The 17,631-nt window shown below is 48.8% G+C and overlaps 1 pseudogene; it reads right to left on the bottom strand.

Moving 5' to 3' along the window:
• Nucleotides 1-9,927, bottom strand: part of LOC123076524 (triacylglycerol lipase SDP1-like) — a 29,918-nt pseudogene extending 19,991 nt beyond the window's left edge.
• Between the last annotated feature and the right edge of the window lie 7,704 nt (nt 9,928-17,631).

Below are 17,631 nucleotides of genomic sequence, written 5' to 3'. Positions count from 1 at the left end.
TGATCATGAGGGAGTCGCCGTAAACCGGCTCTCCTCTTTGTGTCTAGCCCTAAGATTGTTTCTTCTTGCTTGTCGCTTGTCCCTCTTTGGGGAGCCCTGCCCCTCCTTATATATGTTGAAGGGGCGGGTTACATGTGGAGTCCTATTAGGATTAGGACTAGTCTATCTCTAATACAAACCGGATACAAGTCCAGGTCTTAACTCCTTGTAAGACAAATATTCATTATGCCTTTCCTCTTAAACCGGCCCACCATAGTATGAACCGGCCTTCATGAAACGCCTGTTGGGCCACCAGGTCTTGTCTCTCCTCGCACCCGCCTGCCGGATTACCAATGAGTCGTGAACCGCCAGGTCCAAACGGGTCGCCGGTGAACCACCAAGTGTCAGCGGGGTCTCAAATAAACCGCCAAGTCCGGCCGGGTTATACTTCCGGCCGGTTTACGCCGCGGGGTATATCCCCGAGATTAGCCCCCGATTTAATTTGGATTTATCCTGTTAAAATGATGCTGTGAAATAAACACAAGAACAAACTTGACAGATTATGCTCCGGGTTAAGAATTCTTGTCAACCGGCATCTGATCATCCTTAAATCCTTGTCATTTCCTCCTTCTAAAAAATCCGAGTCAATAGACCAGTTTCATAACCAATTTGCTTGTAGAAAACATTTTGTAAATAAAGAATCCTCTTGAATCGGCCTTGAATGCTCTGACTTGACAGAAATATTGGTCTTCAAATATTCAACTGATGTTCAGCCGGTCTAAAGATGTAAAACTTGCCGGTTTAATATTACCAAAATTGCCGGGTTATAAAAACTGATAATTCCGGGTCATGATTGTTGCCAATGCTAGTTCATGTTTATTGATGACGCCGGGTTGCAGACACAAGGTCGTAATGGTTGGTGACGCCGGGTCAATCCGGTTTGCTCAAAACAGAGAATTTGAAAATAGTTCTTCCATAATAATATAATACCTGTAGCCCCCAAGTCTTGAGTAGAACAAAATGATGGCTTAAGACTTGTTTCAATATAAATACTGCCACTTAAGAAGAAATCCATGTTGTTCATCCCAGTCACTTAGTAAAAACTGAATACTCCATATTATGTAGCCCCCATGTGCCGGGTCATTATGCAATAATAAGCAGGGACTTTGTAGGTATAATCATATAGATTTGAGCAATGATGTGTAGCCCCCAAGGGCCGGCTCAGTAAGATAATATTGAGCTGGGACTTGATATATACTTCAATGAAAATAATATCATATGATGTAACCCCCATCATGGGACTTGAATCCACGTCCACAAGGTTAAGAGCCTTGTGCTTTACCAACTGAGCAGTGGACCCTTCAATATAATGAATAAAAAGCTTTGTACCTTCAACTGTTGATAGGAGCAATTGGTAGCCCCGAGGGCCGACTCATTATAATGTGATGAGTCGGGTCTTCAATAATATGAGCAGAAAATTACTTTGCATTAGCCCCCAAGTGTCATGGTGCATGCTTGCAGCGATATGAGACTTGCATATTTGATATAATCTCAACTTAAATAATGTAGCTCCCAAGTGCCGGGTCGTAAGCCTGCAGCGACTCGGGACTATTCCTTCAATTGTAGAATAAATCATATCCATTAATAATATGATAACCATTGCGCTAAAAGCGACTTTGAAAACCTCAATTATAATATTGGTCATTGATAACCATAATAAAAATCCAGTCGTGTTGGCTATTAAAGATAACATAATCTAGTATGAAAAAACCTTATTCATTCAATATCATAATGAAAATTCAGCCAAGTTTGGCTATTTGAATAACATAACCCAATGAATTATAAGTGCATGATTCTAATGGCGGAATCCAAATATGTACTGGCGACTTATAGTCCAAAGCCAGGCCCGGTTAACAAACACCGGATAATTTATCATCATGCCTTATTCAAACTGTCTCTGCATACAACAAGTTTAAAGTGTCCTGGCGGTTTACCGCCGGACGGGTCATAATGCCCAACATATAACCCATGTTTATAACCAAGGCTGCACTTAAGAATAATCAATGAAATATATCATACCTGTGACATTGAATCACATCATTGGTTTACCAACTTTTTGTAGTAAGGGTGATAACCCCAATCTTGAGTAATGATAACTCCTTTCATACTGTGTCGGTTTATGATAAAACCGTACCGGGTTGTGATAAACACCGGTTTAACCATATATAATACTGGCGACTCATAGTCAAACCAGACCGGGCTGATAGTCTCCGGATTATAACTTGATCCTGTATTGACAACTTGTAATTGAAAGTCAAGCCGGGTTAATGAACGTCGGTTCACTCCATAATAAGATGGTAACATAAAATCAAACCAGGCAGATAGTCTCCGGATTAAGATTTGACCGTGTTCCGCCAATTTGTAATTGACAGTCGAACCGGATTAACAATGCCGGTTTAAAAAACGCAACAAAAATCAAATAACAGTTATGAAAAAATATGCAAGCAAAGGCAATGATAAGACCATTTGCAAAAAGAGGCTTTACTGAGCCGATCAGATGGTGTTACCATGGTCGGACACGACCAAGCTCCCAATAAGGTGTAGCTATGGTTCAAGTCAGCCAGGTCCCCAACTGAAACCGTGGCATTATGCCGATCAAGTGGCGTGGCAACTGTTCGGGTTCGACCAAGCCCCCAAGTGACTCTATGGCCTTAGACCGATCAAGAGGCGTGACTGGTTCAGACTTGACCATGTCCCCAAGTGATCTGGTGGCTTTCGCCTATCAAGAGGTGTTGCATTGGTTCGGACACGACCAAGGCCCCAAGTGATATCACAAAGCTTGAAAAGCAAATTTCAAGGGGTAAACCGGAGGCCGCTCTAAGACAGAACAACTCCATGTAACCACACATGATAAGAAAAAGACAGAGACCCCACTTTATGAAGCAGAAGCCCCCATGTGATCAATAATATGTTAGGCCAATAAGGCAGGATACCCATGTTTGAACCGCGCATCATGGCAGCAGGTCCTGTTTGGTAATTTTTAACTTTTTTTTGCAAGAGATAAATTCTTCTTGAACCGGATATTGATAGCTTCAAAGCTTTGTGGGAGACATCTTTCCCTTGACCCGGATTTTAAACCGGAATCTTCATTTTCAGCCGGAAATTTTCTGACGGTCTTTAAACTTGAACTTGTGAGAAGTTAATTCCTTTTTGAACCGGACATTGTTAATCCGGATTTGGGCAATTCAAAGCTTTGTGGGAGGACAGATTTCCCTTGAACCGGATTGTAAACCAGATATTTGAGAACTTCAATGACTCTGGCTTTCCTTGAGCCGGATTTTAAACCGGAATCCTTTCTGATGACCCGGATCTTCTTCATTGAGCCGGGATTTTGTAACTGTCATATACTTTCTAAGCCGGAAATTGTCTGACTACCTTCAAATAACAGTAGCCTCCTGGACCGGGTTATCTTTCCCTCCATCGTCCTGGGGTTCTTAAATTTGCTGAAACTAGCAAGATTTGCTGAGTCATGTCATCGTAGCCCCCGAGTCTCAAGGTGACTCGAGGAGTTGGCTTGAAACTCTTCATATTTGACCATGATATAAACCGACATAACTTGTATATCATTGGTGTTGATAGCACGATGTAAATCCACAGAAGGTTGAGGTGACTGCGGCGGGTTATAAATGATCCCGTATGAGCCGTGTCAGCAACTCGGCCAATGGTTCCTTCCAACTGGCGATTTGAAGTTAATCAGAACTGTAATGTCGGCGACTTGTGTGCCTGCTTATTGAGCCATCCAGTGTAGACGGCGGTTGACGATAATTTGCCTCCAATTTGAAAGAAAACCGGGCTACCCAAGCTGTGACTTGCCCGTATCCAATAAACAGCTCATGCAGATGGTGCGGCGCAGTATGTCGATGTAGACCAGGCCGCGAGAGACGGACATCAGAGACGACCGCATCATCAGTGGCAGCTCTGACAGACGAGTCGGCCGCGGCATTGTAAACCGGATATTGGTGTCGTAAACCGGCACAGACGGGCGAGTTAATCGCGTCGTTTTGATATAGTGAACAATTGTCCTGCATGAACAATATTGCAGACCAAGACAAAGATAAACTGCTCTTTGACAATAATATGTGCCAATAAAAGATATTTTAGATGGATATCACCTGATTTGTTAAGCCAGAAAATTATTCATCACAGAGTTGATGATCACCACGGTGAAGCTGAAATCAATCACAGCCGAGTCGGCCGTGAGATCAGACAGATAAGCCGGCCGCGGCATCGTACGCCGGTGCAAGCAAGTTTGTCCTCCTCGTTGTAAGCCGGTGTGGACGCATGAACCGGCTGCGAGAGCGGACGGGCGAGTCGTCCGTGGCATTGTAAGCCGGTGCAATCGCGAAAATTGGCCGCAGGATTGGAAACGGCACAGACGCAGGCAAGTCGGCCATGGGCACGGACAATGAGTCAGTCGCGTGTGTTGAGGTAGCGGGGGTGGCAACTTGCGCAAAACGAGCGCTAGTGCAAAAATAATTTTTGCCCACGCCCCTTTTGCGACACCTTTTTGTAAGGAACAATGGTCCTGCAAAAAATTATCATAGACCAAATAATTGCTCTGAAACAATTTAGTATGTGCTGATAAAATAGAGTTAGATGAATATCACCTGATGCCTTTGAATAACCGATGATATTGTTGTTCTCTGCCGGACAGCGGACGAACTTTGCTTTGGACAAAAGTTTTACTTCATGGTGGAACTTGTACCTCGCCTGTCCTGATGTTTAATAAACCACGTAGCAGAACCAGTGCCAGAGTGTAGCAGCAGCAGAGGTAAAAGCTGCGGTACAGCGAGTTGAAGCAGACCGCAACAACAGCAGTGGTGGAGGCGAGGTAGTAGTCAGCCGCGGCAGAGACGAAGAAAATCAGGCAGACAAGTCATCAAACCGTCCCGTAAGATGTCGCCTAGCGCTTTTAGCCAGCGACTTGATGAATTTTCTCCTTTTTCAATCTCCATGTAATGTGCGTGTGGCACAAAAGCATGCCAGCATATAACTTTTTGTCTTTGCGGGGCTTTGTAGTAGAGTTGTCCTTCATGTGCGTATATGTAATGAATCTCTTCGTGCCATTGAATAACAGTACGCCTTTGGATTCATGCCAAGCAGCAGCAGCCGGATTAGTGGATCGACACAAAGTCCACGCAAAGCCGGCGGGTTAATTAGCACGACCAGTACTCCGGTGATGACAAACGCGCGGGAATCGACCGGTGTCTCGAGTGAGGGCCCCGGCTTGAGGCATATTTCAGAGGCGAGACGGGCCGGCAGTTTGACCAAGGCGGAGTCGGCACACGGCCAGGCGGTTCGCAGCAGACACAACAGGGCCAGTCCGCGATGAGTGGCACAGGACGGCTCTTCAGCGGCGACTCAATACAGAAAAATGCAGCTTGATGGGTTAAGGGCATAGCTACAGCGGCGACGCCACACCTCGGAGGTTGAGTGCATCCGAAATACAAGGGGCGCCGGCGACTCGTAACGAAGCAGCTCTCTGAAGCAACAGCCATGAGGCCCCGGCGACTCAGCCCGGAAACAAAGACATGGCGGTATGGCGATTGAAACAAGCTCGTGACTTGAAGCGCCGCAGCGGGTGTGGAGGCTGGTAACTCGCCGGCAGCTACTGAGGAGGTCGACGAAGCCGGCATCAGTAGATGTAGAGGAGCGGTGGCCCGGAGCGGCCGATTTGGAGCAGAAGACGAGGCGTCGGCGATTTGAAGCCGCGCACGGAACTAAACCGTTTGGGCTACAGCAGAGGTGGAGGCGAACTCGCGCGCAGCGGGGCCGATGGCTCAGGAAACACGCAGAGGTGCAGGCGGGCCGCAGTGGAGGCTGCCGCGACACCGGGCGGTTCACGGCGCGGGTTTGCTCAACACAGCGGTTTGCCGATGCCGGCGAACCACTGCGGGAGTCGGCGACTTGGCAGAGACTGAAGCGGCCATCAAGGCAAGACCCATCGAGGCAAAGACCGGCCTGGTGACTCGGGGCCGGCTCGTGGTTGATAGCGGCGCGCGTGAGATGGCGGAGACGGTTCAAGGTACACGGCGGCGAGTGAGGCCACGGTGGATTTCTGGCGGCTCATGGCAATACTGCAACTTCGTGTGACATGGGAGTATTACAAAGTAGTACTTCAATTGACCTTGACGTGGGCACTCAACTAGTACTTGGTAGATGAATTATTTTTCTTCACGTGGAGGAAGCAGCAGAGACCGTAGCTTGATTCTCTGGACTTGAAGTTTGTACGTAATGAGCAACGGCCAGTCCGGTCTCGTGTCCATTTCGGATACGACAACTTTGATTTCTGCTTGGGATAGGTGTCGCGATCTTCTACCCAAATACGAGCAGCGGGCTTTGCATCGGATCCACAATGAAAACTTCTGTTATCTTTGGCGACTTACGGCGGCAGACGGACGCGCAACCCTAACTCTCGTCTTAATTCGCTTATGGCGCTCGACTGCTCATTGATGATCATGCAGATCCTTCCAAACCGACTCATGCGAAAAATTGCAAACGTCTCAGATCCCTGGAAAAGATCCCTCCAAGAACTCATCATCATTGTGCGTGAGCCCCACGGTGGGCGCCAACTGTCGTGAAATTGTCACGTCAGATGTCCTTAGTGTGAGGATTTAGTCGCGAGGCCAACGCATCTATGTGGTAGCTTGAGAGGGGTTGAGCGGAATCGAGAGACGCAACACAAGACATGGATTTAGACAGCTTCTGGCCCCGGGAAACATCATCCGGTAAAAATCCTACATGCTGTTTGAGGCTAGGTCTCATTATGATCACGAGGGAGTCGCCGTAAACCGGCTCTCCTCTTTGTGTCTAGCCTTAAGATTGTTTCTTTTTGCTTGTCGCTTGTCCCTCTTTGGGGAGCCCTACCCCTCCTTATATATGTTGAAGGGGCGGGTTACATGTGGAGTCCTATTAGAATTATGACTAGTCTATCTCTAATACAAACCGGATACAAGTCCAGGTCTTAACTCCTTGTAAGACAAATATTCATTATGCCTTTCCTCTTAAACCGGCCCACCATAGTATGACCCGGCCTTCATGAAACGCCTGTTGGGCCACCAGGTCTTGTCGCTCCTCGCACCCGCCTGCCGGATTACCAATCAGTCGTGAACCGTCAGGTCCAAACGGGTCGCCGGTGAACCGCCAAGTGTCAGCGGGGTCTCAAATAAACTGCCAAGTCCGGCCGGGTTATACTTCCGGCCGGTTTACGCCGCGGGGTATATCCCTGACATTAGCAACTTGCTGTCACGTTCCCTTGTCTGGAATAAACAAACTTCCTATAACGCATAAGATGTGCCTCGGTTTTGGTATACCTGACCTTATTCTTCCTAATGCTGAAACCATTAGCTCTAGCACAGCTGTTGTAGAAATCATACGCAGCATCGTGAGTCATAAAAGTCATGTCCATTATCCGCATGAACATATCCCTCTTATCATCTGCACTGGCAGTATCTTGGACATTCATTACCCCACCATCTTCTGTCACCTACACAATCAAAACATAGCCATGCAAACTGTTTTGTATGGTTTAACATTACTTACATCCATAGAACATTGATTACACACATACCTCATTCATGATGACCGACGACTCGGACTCCCTAGAACCAGGTGCATCTAATGATTCGTCGTTAAGGTCTGTCTCCACGTCGGATTCACCGTAATAGTCGTACGCATTATGACATTCGGAAATGAACTGAAAAATACAACACAAATACATAATTACTTATCATATAATGTTCCAGAAGAAATTCAATTTGCATGCCAACAAAACGTTTCACTTACGTACCTGACTAATGTAATCTTCATTCGAGAGCTCCGAGTTGTTTTCCTGATCATCATCAAGCTCATCCATCTATAAATTTTCAACACAAAGATTAAATGTTGTCAGATGCCACCAAAAAATTACAACATGACAATGCCACGCACATTAAGATCGTCCCATTCGTTCCCATTCTCTGACCGATCTTGACGATCTGAATTTTCATCATCTGAGCAATTTTCTATCCAATCTTTCATCAGTTCTCCAAACTCCATGTCTACCATGATATCAGTTAACTCCTCGTCTGCCATTTCCTACAACCAATAATATGTATCATCACATGTGCAAACATTATCAATGATGAAATATAAAACACATAGGACATGATCACGGATGTTATGTAAACAACCACAACCGAGGCCGTTCAGATCTGCCAAACTTAGTAAGGAAGATGGCCACGGCACCCGTCGAGATCACTTTCAATCGCGAGGAACTGCACGATCTCAAAACCTAGCTAGATCTGTGATTACCTCTGCCGCCGGATACCTAGGTTAGCCGCCACATCAATTAACGATCCACATGGTGCACACAACCGACGGCAACCGACGCTACGTGAACCCAGATCATGAGGAGCAGCACTACCGGAACAAGATCCACGATCGCATGCGCCGCCGGGTGGCTAGGTTACCCGCTCCGCTAGGTTAACCACTGCCACTGGCGCGGCGGCAGTTCATTCGATGTTGCCGCGAGCGAGACTAGAGGGGGGACGTGGGATGCGGTACCTGTGCGCGATCGTTGGAGATTCACGATGTTGTCGCGCCCGCTGTCCGACGAGATCGTTGGCGACGAGATAGCCGCCGGCCGGTGGAGATCTACTACGTGACTTATGGAGCTGCGTCAATGCTCGCGAGATTGATGGAGCTGCTCGCGTGAATGATTGGATTCGGCAGGTCTTACGTGGACGTGGGGTCGTGTGATATTTTTTTTTCGGACCAGGATACTGTACGTATACGGTCTGGGTTATACAGGGCTAGACAGGGCTTGGATCTGGGCTGCGGCGGGCCAGGAAAAAAACAAATTCGCGGGGACAAAAATACCCCTCCAAAATTAGATTAGGGGGGAGCACCGAAGCAGGCCTCCGTTCTGGATCTGTGGCAAAGGGCACGTCGAAGGGAACTGTGTGGCAAAATCTTATCCTTTGCCATCAACTCCCGAGCTTCAAAGAGGCCCGGGAATGAGGCAGTTACAGAACTCCAAATGACAACATATGGTGATGTCAGGTAGTTGAGGCAGCGAGGTGGCTCATTTTGTCTAGGAGAGCAAACTGTGACCCCAAGAACACGGCCAGTTATGTCGTAAGCCTCTTGAAATGTTAAGTCACTTGTGCGATCCCTCAAAAGCCCTTGCATCTGGCTAATGTCATGAAGTGCACATAAGTCATAACCTGTTTCGTCACAGTAAAAACTCCACCTATCCTATCAAAGAACTTTAAGATCTGTAATGAGTATGAAGAAGCTCTTAATCTCAGGCCATGTTCGGGTAGCGACAATTGAGCATATAATGGAACCAACACTCGATCCTGTGACTATCCGAGGCAGAAGCTTATGCTCAACCAAAGTTTTCACCATAGTTCAAAAAAACGCTAGGCGTTAATTGTGCGTTTTGCCACCGCCTTAGGCTTTACTAATCAAAGCGCATGCTTATGCGCAGTTATGCACAGATTAAGCGTAGTTATGTGCAATGCATTTTGCCAACGCCTAGAGGCTGGGCGCGCTTAAGCGCTCGCTTAGGCGCGTCTTTTTTAACTATGGTTTTCACTACGCCTACGTGGAATGAACCCAGTGAAGCACCCCCACTTAAGAGTAGCGCAGTCCTTCCAAAGGCGTGTCTGGTTTCCTAAACAAAGGCAAGCTTCTCTTCCAAAAGTAACTCATCTGTATCAGATTCACAAACCATTTTCAGTTGAGCCCAAACCTCATCAATGAAATCTTTTATAAGTTTAGGCACATGCTTACAATAGATGAACCGTGTAACCAGAATGGAAGATAGTATAGTTAATTGAACATTTGACAATGCAAAATTTTGAGTTGAAAACAGTAATGAACCTTGTTATAGGATTGTAGCATAGAAATATTCAGCCAACTTTTTTATAGGAAAATTTGAAAATCCAGGGACGTTTTTTCATCCGGCCGGGGCTGCGCCGGCGCAAATTTTGGGCTTGGGGGGGGGGGGGGGGATTTTTCCAGCTGTCTCGACCCCCAAGCATCTCTGCACCTCGACGAGGAGGACGCGTGGCGCGCAGTGAAGAAGAGATGGATGAGCATGGCGCAACAGGTTGACCATCGGCCTGCACCGCCTCTCACCGGCGCCCGGCCTCTTCTTGTTCTTGGTCCGGAGCCTCCTCCACCTCCAGCACGTCGCGCCCGGTGGCGGTCCTCGGCAGCACGGCCGCCGGCGACGTCCGCGCACGCCTTGGGGCCTTGCGCTGCTGCTACGCGAGCCGCCGACGGAGCTTGGAGGAGGTGCTGCGGAAGACGGGAGCAACTGCGCCCGTGCCGCGCTCCGCTCGGCCGCCGCGCGCTGCAGCTCCACCCGGCAGCGCGCGCTCCGCCCGACCGCCTTGCCCGCACGCCCCGCCTCGCCAGCTCAGGCCTGCGCCCGCCCCGCCTCGCCAGCTCCGGCCTGCGCCCGCCCCTCCTCGCCAGCTCCGGCCTGCGCCCGCCCCGCCTCGCCAGCTCCGGCCTGCGCCCGCCCCGGCCTTGCCCGCTCGCCCCGCCTCGCCAGCTCCGGCCAGCGCCCGCCCCGGCCTCGCCTGTCCCGGCCACGCACAGCCACGCACGGCAGGAGTGGGAGGTGGTGGCGGCGGTGGGAGGCCACCCAGGCGTCCGCGAGCTGCAGCTCCCATGGCGCCAGGAGCTCGAACCCCTACCTCACGCCCTCCTCCTCCCCTCCTGCCGGCCTTCAACACCGTCCACGCCTCCTCCGCTTCGAATCTTGTCATCTCCGCCTCATCTCCGCACGGTGTGTTGTGTTCGGTGGAAGAAAAGGAGGAGAGAGGAGAGAGAGAAAGAGGGGAGAGTGACCGACAGTGGGCCGAAAAGGAATAAGAATAGCGCCGGTGCCTCCCAGCTGCCCCCCAGGTTTCTGGGTCTCGCCCACGATCGCCGGCTATGTTTTTGACTAAATCCGGTGCAAAACGAGATCTTGGGGGTCCGACTGGCTCATTTTTTTAGCGCTGGGGTGAAAAAAGTGGTCCTGGGGCGCTCGGCGGGGGGAGGGCTGGAGATGCTCTCAGCATAGATACTAAGAAATGGAAGACAGTATAGTTATTTGAGCACTTGACAATGCATAATATTTAATTGAAAACATTTATAAACCGTGTTATAGGTCCCTAGAACTCAATATTTTTATAACAATTTTGTTAGACAAATCTCTTTTTTAAGCACGACCTTATTCAGTTTAATAGCATAACTACATAGTAAAAGACAGACCACCCTTTTTTTGTTTCTACTAAACCAGTCGCGTTGGAGATGGAGGTTCAGCATCCATCAGAGAGAATGTTGCAGCTTTGTTGGCTAATTTGTATAGTGCTATTGAACCATCCTGTTGATGTTTGGAGGTCACTGAAGCCAGAAGATCAAGAAGCAAGTTGAGACCTGAATTAAGCCAGAATTTAATCAATGGAGAACAAAACACAATTGAGACAAGGAACAATTCAGATGTCTAATATTCGTACCATTATTATCAGTAAAAATTGTTCGTTGACGCCTTTACACAGAGTTTTCTCCTACTCTCATGAGATAAACCAAGTGTTTTAATCAAAGTTTTAAATAGCGCGCTAAGCATCTTAGCACCGGACCTCTTTCAAATGCTATAGCGTGCTATAGCGGAGCTATAGCGCGCTATTTAAAATGTTTGTTCATTTGTTTGGACCAAAGTCTCTTAGCGCAAGATCTTTTGTAAACGCTATAGCGTGCTATAGCGGAGCTATAGCCGGCTATTTGAAACAGTGGTTTTAATACCTGTTGAAGATAGTGTGTGAGTCAAGTCGAGTAGATACAACAACTTGGCAAATAAAAGAAAAAAGAAGCAGTGAGCAGAACTTACTAGTCCATTTATCTTCTCCTCTAGCCTCTTCAATGTCTTAGACACATAGTCCTTTTTAGGCTGAAATTAGAAGTGCTTACGAAACTCAGGTATGAACTTACTAATAAAGTATCAATTCGACACCTACTTTAACGAAGTCAGAGACAAAATCCTATAAGAAGGAAGTTATTATGGATACATGAAAGTAAGAAGCTTACGTAAAATAGGAATGAAACATGAGTACATGGTTTCATTACCTTTTAAGAAAAATATGAAATAATAAGTAGAAACCAATCTTTTGAACAATTATGAATTACCTCATTGTTCGCAACTCCGTAAAGAACAAACACGGGATTATGTTACAGAGAACCATTTTTTTAGTCAAGAAGCTTCAGTAAAGGCAACCCTTCTTGGTTATGTGTGTCCTGTGAAACAAAACATTTCTCTCAAATTAGCCATACAGGTTAATTAAGATAAAGAAGTAACTAAAATATGCCCACTCCAAACAAAGAGATAACACACTAAACCTAATTGAATACTATTTTATTTTTCAATCCCATGATTGAATTATTTAAAGCTTAGAAAGACAACGAAAAGGGAATAACTTGGCATGTGTCTGACGCAGTAATCTCTAAACTCTTGCTCACTAACAAATATAGAATGTGGCAATGTACTGCTTGGAGTCCAGATGACCCCTGGTAGGCAAAAGATCGATAACATATCCAGCATGATACGTCGTATGAGAATGACAATTGGGGCTTATGTTTCAGCATTTGGCTTATGTATAGATCAAAGTTTTTTGTTTAATTATAGAACTATATTTCAGTTAATGTACAAAAAATCTGCAAAACTGCATATCAATCTGTTTGTGTGACGCCGCAGTTTAATTTGCTCTGATTGTATTTGAGGATTATCTCTCACGTAAAAGTAAAACTAATCAAATAAGTCACCTTGTGGGCAACAAATGATGGTGATGTTGAGCACCTTAGATGGTGGGCATCCTCCTTCAGAAGATGGGATCGTAGCAGCTTCTCATCTCCACGAGACCTAAACACAAGCTAATGGCACGCATCTGACAGTTTAGCCTGAAATTGTGCAAGGGAGAGCCTGTTGTACTTGGGGACATGTAGAGGCAACGAAGATGAGCTCCTACCTGGTGTCGAATCTCCTCATCCTTCTGAATGGATGGGGCATAAGAGGCAAGCGCATTCACGGCACAGCTACTTGACGAGGGGCTGGTCCGGTACGTGCTCGAGCGATCTCGTCAATGCGCCGTCGTCGCTGCGTCGGCAACGGGTGAAACGAGGGGATCTAGGTTTGGCAGAACGAGGCTTATCATGAGGACACGGATCACGTTGTCGAGGAGGCAGTATGCCCGGACGACGTTCTCCGTGGACATGAGGCCAGCTGGTTGTCCTCCGCGTTGTCCATGGCCATCGACGCTCTCTTCCGGCGAGGCCACCCTGCAGGGCCGGGCCGGCAAAATCCGGGGCCCTGTGCGAAATTAAAAAAAATAGGGCCCTATCTTAAAAAAATGAATTAACAAGCAATTATAGTATATATATATCGCATAAAAAATTGTATGTATATAATATAATGTCTTACATAAGAAGATAAAGAAGATGAATAAAATAAAATTAAAGTTACACAGTAGCATATATCAATTGGATATCATGCATCAATGTTTTCCATTTAGACGAACATTCTAACTCACCTAATTTTGGGTCCTGCCAATAGTTATTAGTTAATTAATTAGAAAATGAGGAATTATGAGTAGAAACCGAAGTTAATCGAAAAGGACTAGCTAAACACCTGGCAGGAGGCTAGAGTCAGTCATCGATCAATCCAAATTTGAGAGAGAACAGAGGAGTCGAGGAAGTCAATGGCAGGGGGCGCCGGGGCAACTGGTTTTGGCACGAAACAGATGCGGACCCGCCAAGTCAGCGAGACAGGCATTTCGTCGCCCTCATCGCCTCGGTTCCCGCAGGAATCAATGCCAAGGTTGTCGCCGCCGGTCAGCCTTGCCATTGATTCCTCACGGGCGGCGCGGCGACGCCTTCCCTTCCGCCACGCGTACACACGAGCCCGCCTATTTAAGACGTCGGCCTTCCTCGCCTCTGGCCACACCAGCCTAGACGACGAGCTCTCCCTCTCCAGCGCGCCGCCGCCGAGCCCTCTCTCTTCCCGTACGCCACCGCCGAGCCCTTCCCCCTCCCATCTCTCCCTCTCCCGATGGCCGCACGTTTCCACGGCTACGCTGCGGCGGCCAATGGCTTCGGCCGCCGCTCACTCCACGAACATGAGTCTTGGGTCCTGTTCGAGGCCAACATTCCGGCGCCGCCGGACATGCGCGCCGGGCCGTCAGGGTGGAGGCTGAGCAATGGGGGAGTGCCCGTTCCCGCGTTGCCCGACATCGCGGCGCGCCCCCACTACTTCGCTGCCAAGGTCGAGCTCGTGCGCGTCTCCCTCACCGACTTGCAGCTCGCCCTCCCCCAGTATGGTGCCGACAACCACACGGCGTGGGCGGACTACTTCGCACGCCGTCAGGAGCAGCGGCTGGCGTCCACCAACGGGGCGCCGGTGTTGGGCGGCACGAAGAACAGCGAGGGGCGTCACGTGTGGTGGGGCGTCCCCGGCCGCACGCTCGACGGCGTGTTGGCGCACCTCGAGGGCGGCAACAACCCGCCGTTGGCATACCCCCCGACGGCCTCGGCCCAGTGCCGACGTGCCGGGCAATGGCTGCCCAGGAGGTTCGTTACTCCCTCATCTTCCTCCTCGCACTCATCGTCACGATCTTCTTCCCACTCCTCTGGCTCTCTGGCGCTGCTCGGCGTCAAGGCCGAGCCTGCGGCGGAGATGCCGCTCGGCCGACGCACTCGCAGCGCCGGCATCGTCATCAACGAGGGCGGCCGGCGCGCCTCCTCGTCGCCTCCTCCATGCTTCGTCAAGCCGAAGACGGAGCCGGGGCTCGCGCCGGTGAAAACGGAGCAGGGGCTCCCCGCCGTGAAGACGGAGCCCGGCGACGCTGAGCTCGACGACATGGCCCTGAAATGGGCGCACAAGGATTTCGTGAGGATGGAGCGGGAAAGCCAGATCGCCACCCTGCGGCGCTTCGAGCAGCGCCGCCAGGGCCACGAAGAAGGAGGAGCCATCGTCCTCGACGAGAGCGACGAGGACGACGCGCCGCCACCGCCGCCACCAGTCCGCCACGGCGACGCCGGGCAGGGGTCCAGCAGGGGCGACCACGTCAAGGAGGAGAAGGCCGACGACGACGGCGACTACTCCGTTTTCAGTGATTTCTTTTTTTAGTTTATGTTTGTAAACGCGTCGCGAAACAATATATGCCGAAGTTTGTCCAAAATTCGGCATGTGTTAACCGAACTTCGCCAACTTGTTGAATTTAAAGAAAAAAATCAGACGCGTTTGGGTGCGGGCCAGAGGCCGACGACTGGAGGCGAACTCGCCCCAGACCCTTTTTTGCGCCGGCTCGTTCTCAGGCGGCAATTTTAGGCGCCACATATGGGGGGCCAACTGCTGGAGATGCTCTTAGAAGATCGACACTAAGAAGTGCAATGCCAACGACGATGTTGCCAGGGCCTTGGGCTCCAGCCAGCCATGCATTGACGACACCCAGTGCGACGTGGACATCAACTCCTCTCACAAGCGGTCAAATTAGTTAATTATTAGTCCCTTCGTTCCAAATTATATGTCGATGTTTTGAGTACCTTGTATATCTTTGGAAGGGCTGAAATGTTCTGAATGGAGCCCTCCAAATACTAAGTAATTTTTATGTTAATTTAGTCTGTAATGCAATATTTGTTATATTCGAATGTTTTTCCTAGTACATTTCCGAAAAAATTATCCGCATTCACCACCGGCCCTAGCCCCATACACCATTTATTCAAGATGAAAACGAGGCACGCGGTTTCTCTAGAAAATATACGTGTGCGATATGGTTTATTCAAGGCAAACATGGAGCCATCACACACAATTTTAGAAAACAATTGGTAGGCGAAATGGAAGCACCGCACAAGGTTACTGCTTACAAATTATGTGTGGATATACGGCCAAATAGGGCCCATTGTGTTGCAACCTTACTTTGTCTCTTGTATATATTTGGACCAGCAGCTGTGCAAGCATGTCGAGAAGAAACGTCATGTGAACCCGTCCGGCCCTGGGACCTTATCCAGAGGCATAGCCTTCACCACCTTCTCCACCTCCTTTTCGACAAATTCTACCTCCAAATGCGATAGATCCCTACATGGGATGCCAACTAGCCCCAAGTCCAAGGTGTATTCCCGTTCTGGTGCCTGGCCAAAGAGGTTGTTATAGAAATCGTCTATCACCGTGGTAATTTGCTTCTGACCAGTCAAGATAATGTCCTCCTATCGCAAGGTTGTAATGGCATTCTTCCTTAGTCGGTGTCGGGCATGCTGGTGAAAAAACTAGTATTGGCATCTCCCTTCCTCATATACATCATCCTCGAGTGCTGCCTCGCAATTGTTCTCTGAAGAGAACACAATCCTAGCAGTTTTCCTTTCAAGAGCTTTCTCAGACTAAATTCCTGGTCGACAGTTCCATCGCCTTGTCCAGCTTGGGGATGACCTTCACCGGTTGCTCCAGCTCTACAATCTTTTCGCGGTCGCCCTAAGCTTTATATCAAGTACGTACCATGAAAGGATTCCCATTCGCTGGTGTTTGGGCATATCTCTCTCTAAGTGGTTTTGGTGATTGATGACAATGCATTTGCGGAATAATTATGTGCATTGAGCATTTCAGATATTCATTCATTGGCACAAGATGATTCTTTCCCATCGGAGGTCAAAGTGAAGACGGTGTTGTCTCTTTCGTTTCGGTTTTTGTGGACTTGAGTCATAGGAGACACCGTACTATCAAGAGGGAGTCCACATCGGAAAGGCTAGGGTGGAATCAACACGTACACTTCATTCTTGCACCCCCAGCTCCTTCCCTCTTTCTTGGAGTTTACCGTTATCACGGAAGTGGGTCTTGAGTGGAGCCAGCGGTAGTACCGCCGTACCAGAGCGGTAGTACCACTTATGGCCTCAAGCGGTAGTACCGCTCATGACCATAAGCGACACTACTACTCCTGTTCTGGGCTGGTACCGCCTCGATTCGGGGGCGTCGACTCTCGTGTCGGGTTGGGCGGCAGTAGGAGCGGCAGTAGGCGTGGTAGTACCGCTCTAGAGCGATAGTATGATCCTACCACCTCTACTACTGCGCACTCGAGGGCCTCCTCCTCTTTGCCCCTTCTCTCCACTCTCTGTGCAAAGCCCCAGCAGCACTACCGCTGGGCCTAGCGGTAGTATCGCTACCTGGTGTGGTAGTACCGCTCCCTTGAGCGGTAGTACCGCCCTCTGCTGGCTGGTTTGTGGGATAACGGTTGGTTTTGTTTCCTCCCTATAAAAGGAGGTCCTCTTCTCCAAGAAGACCTAGCTCTTCTCCCTCAATCTTTATTGTTGCTCCAAAGCTCATTTTCGCCCGATCTCTCTCCCTAGCGAATCAAACTTGTTGATTTTCTAGGGATTGGTTGAGAAGACCCAGATCTACACTTCCACGAAGAGAAATTTGATTCCCCCACTAATCCCTTGCAGATCTTGTTACTCTTGGGTGTTTGAGCACCCTAGACGGTTGAGGTCACCTCGGAGACACATTCCATTGTGGTGAATCTCTGTGGTATCGTTGGGAGCCTCCAATCAAGTTGTGTAGATAGCCCCAATCTTGTT

This window comes from Triticum aestivum, chromosome 1B, assembly GCF_018294505.1.
Source record: "Triticum aestivum cultivar Chinese Spring chromosome 1B, IWGSC CS RefSeq v2.1, whole genome shotgun sequence".
In the NCBI taxonomy this organism is placed as follows: Eukaryota; Viridiplantae; Streptophyta; class Magnoliopsida; order Poales; family Poaceae; genus Triticum; species Triticum aestivum.
Note: the sequence above shows the minus strand (reverse complement) of the source record. Positions and strands in the feature narration are given on the sequence as shown.